At 38.6% G+C, this 7,843-nt stretch overlaps 1 pseudogene; it reads right to left on the bottom strand.

The window, feature by feature from the left end:
- Positions 1 to 6,077: 6,077 nt before the first annotated feature.
- LOC101577196 lies at positions 6,078 to 7,152 on the bottom strand (annotated as a pseudogene).
- Positions 7,153 to 7,843: the final 691 nt, after the last annotated feature.

The raw sequence follows: 7,843 nt of genomic DNA on the forward strand, positions 1-7,843 counted from the left end.
CGTTTCTTATTTTACCTGAGAGATTATTTCTGATCTTATTTCTTCTATAGCCTAATGGAGTCTTCTCTTTACTTCAGGTGTTATCATTTCAGAAATTTCAGGTGTGTGACTTCCAAGTTCTTCTATGACTTTGTTTCCTGGATTTGTTCTAGGTGCGCTGGATGTCTGAGATTGCCTTTTGTGCCTTCATTTTGACATTTTGAAACTCCCAATGTTCAACCAGATTCAGCAACCACAATAGGAGTGTGAGGTATGGGCCAGCAAGTCTCCCATGACACTGGGATGGAAGGCGCACCAAAGCTCCTGCTGTGTGGGTTTCAGTGTGGCTTCCACAATGGTAGTAGTGGGGCAATCCACAGCTCAGGAAAGTTCCCATTATGAGAGGGGCAGACTGAAGTTCTGCAAGGAAATCACAAAGGTGGTGGTTTGGACATGGTGGGGCTTACCAGTTCCCTGCAGCTGTCCTGTGTCAGGCTGCCATTTATGGCGGGAGAAGAGGCCACAGTTCAACAGAGGTTAGTGGTATTTTTATTGGGATTGCATTAAATCTGTGTAACAGTTTTGGAAGCATGGCCGTTTTCACTATGTTGGTTTTTCCTATCCATGAGCAAGGGATGTCTTTCCATGTCTGGTATGCTCTTTCATCTACTTTTTCAGAACATTATAATCTTCAATATATAGAATAACAAAAAATGTTATTTTTTTGTTAGTCTGACTCTTATGTCTTTTTTTCATATTATTGTAAAAGGTATTGTTTCCTTAATTTCTCTGTTAGTTTATTGTTTTTTAAATAAAAATTCTATTGATTTTTGAATTTTGACTTTGTATCCAGCTATGATACTGAGCTCAATTTTTTGTTTTTGGTACCAGGTATCAAACTCAAGACCTTGTGCCTGCCAAGCAGGGGCTTATGCCGCTGAGCTATATGCCTGGATGAACTCAATTATTAAATCTACCAGTCTTTTTTGAAGCTTTTGTCATCTTCTATGTACAGTGTCATGCCATTTGCAAATAATGATAAGTTAACATCTTCATTTTTTCCTTTCTCTTGTCTAATTGCTCTGTCTAATGTTTCTAGAGCAACATTAAGTAGCAGTTATGGTGAGCATCCTTGTTTCTGATTTTAGAGTGAAAACTTTCAGTTTTTGACCATTTAATTAAGTATGATGTTGGCCATTCATTTACCTTAGATGACTTTTATCAAATTGAGATAAAGACAATCTATTCCAATTTTCTGTAGCTTTTTAAAAAAAATCATGAGTGGATGGTGGATTTTATCAAACACTTTTTCTGTGTCTATTGAGAAGATCATGTGATTTTTGTCTTTGATTCTGTTGATATTGTGCATTGCATTTATTGGTTTGTATTGGTTCAGTTATCACAGCATCCCTGAGATGAATGTTACTTGGTCATGATGAATTATCTTCTTGATGACTTGCTACATTCTGTTTGCCAGTATCTTATTGAGGATTTTTACATCTATGTTCATTAGGGAGATTGGCCTGTTCTTCCTTTTTTTTTGTTCAGTCCTTCCCTGTTTTTGGTATCAGGGTAATATTTGCTTCAAAGAATGTGTTCAGGAGCATTACTTTCCTTTTAATTTCATTAAAGAGTTTTATCAGTAGTGGCATTGGGTCTTCTCTAAATTTCTTTGGAATTAATTCGTCAGTGAATCCTGATCCAGAAACAACTTCAAACACATTTAGCCACCTTATCTTTGACAAAGGGGCAAACATATTCACAGGAAGAAAGATAGCCTCTTTAATAAACAGTGCTAGAAAAATTGACTTACCACATGCGAAAGACTACAACTAGACACATGTCTCTTATCATACACCAAACTAAAATAATCGGTCAGAGATCTAAACATTGAAACAGAAATACTAAATCTACTGGAAGAAGGAATAGGCAGAATTCTTGAAGACATAGGTGTAGGCAAAGATTTCAGGAATAAAACCCTGATTGCAGGGGAAGTAATACAAAGAACCAACAACTGGGATCTCATCCTATTGAAAAGCTTTAGTGTGGCAAAAGAATTGCCAATAGCATGAAAAGAACACATAGAATATAAAAAAATTTAGCCAATTGTCTCTCCAACAAGGAACTAATACCTAGAATGTATAAAGAGTTGAAAAATGTGAGATCACCCAAATTGAGACCCAACCCAAAAATGGGCATCTGAGATTAATACATACTTCTCAGAGGAAGAAATACAAATGGCAAAAGAAATATTTGAAAAAATGTTCACCATCATGGGCCATTTGAGAGATGTAAATTAAAACAATGCTTTCATTCTATGAAGAATGGCTGTTATCAAGAAATCAAACAATAACAAATGCTGAGTGGGTTGCATGTTGGTGGGAGTGCAGACTGGTGCAACCACTGTGGAAATCAGTATGGAGATTCCTCAAATCTAGGATGAGAGGTCCTGTTTGATCCAGCTTTTCACCTTCTGGATATCTTCTGGTAAAAATTAAAACATCATACCACAGCAATATACATGCACCCATATTTATAGCAGCACAGTTTGTAATAGCTAAACCTTGGACATGACTCAAATGCCCAGCAACTAAAAATGGATAAAAATGATATTTTTTAATACAATGGAGTACTACTCAACCATAAAGAAGGATACATTTGCGCCATTTCTATGGAAGTGGATACACCTTGATATCACAATCTTAAATCATTTACTCATGTGTAAATATCACATTATTTCTCTAATGTGAGCAACCTTAAGTGTAAATAAGGACCAAAGTGTATAACTGGTATTGTGAAATAGGAAGAAATAGTTCAAAACTAAGGGGGAAATTAGAAGGGGAATGGAAGAAAGGAAAAAGAAAAAATATATAAAGAAAGGATAAAATGGAAAGAAAGATTTGTAAATAAGGTTGGGGAAGTGAGATTGAAGGGAGGAGAGTGGGTTGGGAAAAAAGAGGAATCAAGCTATATCATACACAGGTACAAATTCCTTGTGATGATCATTAAATATATCTAAATTGTACCAATAAAATTAATAAAAAATAAAACCTTTATATTATTCTAGGAATTTCTTACCTAGAATCAAACAAAACTACTTTTTTTTAGCTCAAAAAATCAAATCAAAACAAACAGACCCTCCAAAGCACCCCATTACAATGCCACGTGAGATGTGGTAGAATGGAGAAATAGATAATTAAACTCCAGAAACATGGCCCAAGCAGAGACTATCTCTTGGCCCAAGTTATAGATGGACCTTCAGAGGCAGTGATAACAGGACTGGTTTCCAGAGTAAGACCTTGGGGGTTGGGGGGATAGCTCAGTAGAATAAGCACTTACCTGGCAAGTGCAAGGGCCTGAATTGAATCCCCAGTTCCACAAAACAAACAAACAAACAAACAAAAAAACCAAACAAACAAAAACAGAGTAAGACCTCACTGGCAGCAAAGGGAGAAGGTAGCATGGAGAGAAAGGAGGAGGAGAGGTGGCTCCTAAGGAGACATTATATTTCAATGAGTGACATTCTTCCAGAACCTTCTTGTCTGTCTGAGGCATCATCTAGATTCCAAAAGGCTGCCCATGTCATGCTCCTTATGGTTTGTGAATATACAAAAAGATATCAAAAATTTTGATGAATAAAGAGCTTTCAGTTCTACTGCTATTTAAAAGCTATCACAGCAGTGATCAGTTTAGTCACTTAGATAGACCTGGTGGTGAAGAGCTCAGACTCTAGAGCTATACTCCTAGACTTAAAATTCCAACTCTGTTGGGGCTGGGGAGGTGGCTCAGTGGAGTAAGCACTTCCCTGGCAAGTGCAAGGGCCTGAGTTCAATCCCTGATTCTGAAAAAAAAAAAAAAAAAATCCAACTCTGCTACCTGAAGTTCTGGGAGATCTAGCCTGCCTCAGCCTCATTGCCTTCATCTGTAAAGGGGGAACTCATCGTCAAACTTCTCTGACATCTATTATTGATAATGACATGAGCTGAAGTTTGTAAAGGGCACAAAAGAACATCTGGTTTATGGTAAATATCTTAAATGTTGATTAAATTGAATATAATCCACAAAATTCTAACCTGCCAGTGACAAAGATCTCTCCTTGTAACTGGCATACGATCAGGTATATTTCTATTTTATTTTTCCTCCCCTTTTCTCCCTCTTCCTTCCTTCTTTCCTTCATTCCTTCACTCTCTCACTTTCTTCCCGTGTATTGTTTCCCTGGAAGTGAATTTGCTCATTGTCAAACTCGTCTGAAATCAGTCATATGCACACATTAGCGTGAGTGCTGACTGCAGAGTGTGTACACAGTGCTTTTCTTTTAGTACAAACAAAAAACCACTTTTAATTATTCCAAGTATCTAAGTTACCTTATTACCTATAAAGGTAGAAGGGCAAGTTCCTCTTGAAAGAATATAGGAGACTCAATGTCAAATCATTTATGAAATGGGCACTGCTGTAAGTAGAGCCAGAGTGTTGTTATATTGCAATGATTTATCTGCATTCTAGTAAAAATGGTTCAGGAACATTCAAAAAAGATACAAAAATAAAGAGCACAGTGATAACTCACATATCCAACAGTTAGGTTTTATGATTTTTAGCACTTTGCATATTTATTTTTCATGTAAGTATTTTAAAGCAGATACCTGCAAAACTGGCAATAGTGACTCATAAATATTTAAGTAAAAATTTACAGGAGAAACTTTCCCATGTAACTGCAAAATTTTACCAGAAATTCTCTTTCTTTGCTTTACCTGATCTTTATTCAAGTTTTCCCAGTAGCCTCAAAGTGAATTTTTCAGATAGTTGTTGGAATCAGGAACAAGCAAGACCCATATAGTAGTAGAGTGGGTTAAAAGACTGCTTCTGCTTTTGTTCTTGGACAGTATGCATTCCTTTGTGGGTTTGGGAGAGGTTTATTGTGTGATGGGCTGGAGATTAGAGACAGCCCAGGTGTTGGGTAGTTGTCTCATTTACCATAGTTAGAGATACTGTTGTCAACAAAGGCAAATTGTAATTATGTTCCAACAAGTTTTTTAATCATGTCAACTATATATGGCCTGGTAGCATAGAGGCCACTATAGAAGACTGCAAGTACAGAAATGACACACATCATCCTTGGACTGAGAAATCAGGCAGAGACAGATATGACAATTTGAATAAGTATGTGCAAAGATGCTTACATAGCACAGAGAGATGGTCATTAGTGGTTCGTGGAGGGGGAACATGGGGCTGACATGTAATACATAAAGTCCTCTTTGAAACAGAGTTTGTCAACACTGAGGAAGGAAGACCCTGCGAGGCTTCTGTTGTGCTATCCATGATGTTGGGAACACCTGCGTGCCTTGTGGCGACAGGCAGCTAATGCATCAGTGGCTTCAGGAAGAGATGAAATGACTTGAGGTTCCCTTAAATAAGTGAGAGAAAATCCTGAGGCCTGTCTGTGCTGGAGTTATGAGTTTCTGCCTTGTGACTAAAGTGTGCCTTGACATTGTGTCTTTCGGAGGGCCATCAGAGCCTAGAGCTGCAGATCCGTGCTGTGCCCTCCTCTTGCTGTGTGGGGACACATTAGGCTGCTGAGAATGCTGGTACTTTCAGGACCACAGTAGCAAGGTGTGTCGTGATACGAGACAGGAGAGCTGGATTCTGCCTTTCATTTCTTTTTTCTTTTTTAAAAAACCCAAATAATACATTTATTAATACAAAATTTCAATATATCACAAATTTTTAAAAAAGATTTTCAGAGTGTGTATGCACAAAAGAAAAATATATTTTATATATCTCCCCCACAAACTAAATTGCTCAAACACACTGCTCAGAATACAGCATTTAAAGATGTTTACTTTGTCTTATTTAAAGATGTTTACTTTGTCTTATTTCCAGAGTCTTCTTGGGTAGGATGTTAGCTAGCTACGCCACATAAGATGCATGAATGAATAGAATGAATGTGTCTTTTGTGAGAGAAGACTGAGATTTCATGCAATCACAGACACGTGAATGAAGAGTTTACAATAATGTAAGTCTGTCATGGAATCATCTCTTCAGACACTCGAGGAAACCACTCTACATGGCTCCCACGCATGTCATTCAGGTGTAAGGTGCAGTAATCATTGCTGCTGAGTGGTAATTTTGTTGTTTCATTTGAAATAAATGAATAGAAAATCTAGTCTAGTGAGCATTCAAGCATTCCTTCAGGACTGTTAAATCTCATCAAAGAGATCTGGACTGCTGTTTCTCAGTTTCCAAAGACATGTTCTCAGCTGAGATGTGCTCCTGTTTAGAAGTCTCGAGTCCTGAGGTGTCAAACTTTTCCTTTTCCTGAAGCTGAGTCCCAAGGAGAGCCATTTTCACTTCTGGCCCAAGATCGTGCGGCATCCGCTGCCTCCTCTTTTGACTTGGTGCAACATCCGGGACGTCAGGGCTCAAGATAAGGGAGTCTTCTTTGCTGGGGCGATGCAGAGGGCTCAGCCTCGTTTCCGCTTCCCTCATTCGGACTCGCATCATAGGCTGGGTCGAAGGTGGCTGTTGTTTCAGGGCCAGCTGTAGCTTCCCTTTCATGTTCAGTATTCTTTTCCAGTTCTTGAACTTCATTGAGCAGCTTGTGGAGGCTTCTAATCTTAGACTTCTTCTCGTTTAGCACCAGAGTAAACCGCCTACGCAGATCGGCCCGCGAGCCTGCCTGGGCGCTTGCGCATTTTTCCAATCAGTTCTCAACACCATTGAAGTCTCTCAGGAGTCTTTCATGTTCTCTCTGCAGTTGCTCACTTTGGGCTTTGTTTTCTGCGATGCTGTCCAGACAGTAACAAATAAGTTCTCTAATGACCTCAGCTGGGTTCTCAGCCCTCTGCAGGTCGAAAGAACCAAGCCTAGATGAAACATCTTTCAGGTTTTTCTTGCAGGAGAAGCAACAATCCCCTTCAGAAAAGTCTATGTGTCCCCGGGTCCTGCGCCTGACACCAGGGCTTTCCTCAGCTGGTCTATGTATTTTTCTTTCTCCATCGCCATGTTATCTGAATCTTGGCCAATCTCAGACTCAGAAACGGTTCCAATCCATACTGGCTGACCATCAGTAAATGTAATAACAAAACCAGATCCTAGCATTTTATCCCAAGACACTTGTAAAAAATGAATTACATTGGGTTTGGAAGCAAAACAGATTCTGCTTATCTTCGTCTCCATTTCTGGTTACCTCTTGGTGACCCCACTTCCGATCCCCCTGCCTTCCATTTCTAACACCCTCCTTTACTGACATACTGGCTGCTGTTTCATTCATCGGTGAGCATAAATTGTGTTGGGCCTTCACAAATATGCGAGGCTTGGGCAACATTTGAGAAATGGCTGCTACCTCCCATGCAACAGCATTCTAAAGAAAGCACGTATGCAAAGCATCCCAACAATTTCTCTCTTGGCCTTTGCTTTAGAAATTTCTTTTCTGTCCTGTGGTCGTCTACAGCTAAGATGGGAATTAATTTTGTTTCTGTTAGCATTTTGTGTGTGCAATCTATGACACATTGCAGTATATGGCAAAGTATACTGTACAGGGTTCTAGGTCCCTTCCATGGATAAGCCAGGCCTGGGGTGATTTGCTCAATGGATCCCTTCTAGAATCTCCATAGAAAATCATTGAGCTCTAGGATGAAAATAAAGGGTAAAGAAATATCAATTAATTGTACTGGTGAAATTCAGGATAAAAATGGATTGCTTACAAAGTTACATGTAGCATTCATTACTGTCAATAATAAAGAACAATTTAAAATTGAATATATTATGATTATGTTACATCTCCATCATAAAAATCATCCTTTTAAATTTTTTAGGATCATATTTTAGAACTGTACATTGTATTGACTGAATATCTAGTTTGTTGAGT

The sequence above is a fragment of the Octodon degus genome, unplaced genomic scaffold, assembly GCF_000260255.1.
Source record: "Octodon degus isolate 3935 unplaced genomic scaffold, OctDeg1.0 scaffold00080, whole genome shotgun sequence".
Lineage (NCBI taxonomy): Eukaryota > Metazoa > Chordata > Mammalia > Rodentia > Octodontidae > Octodon > Octodon degus.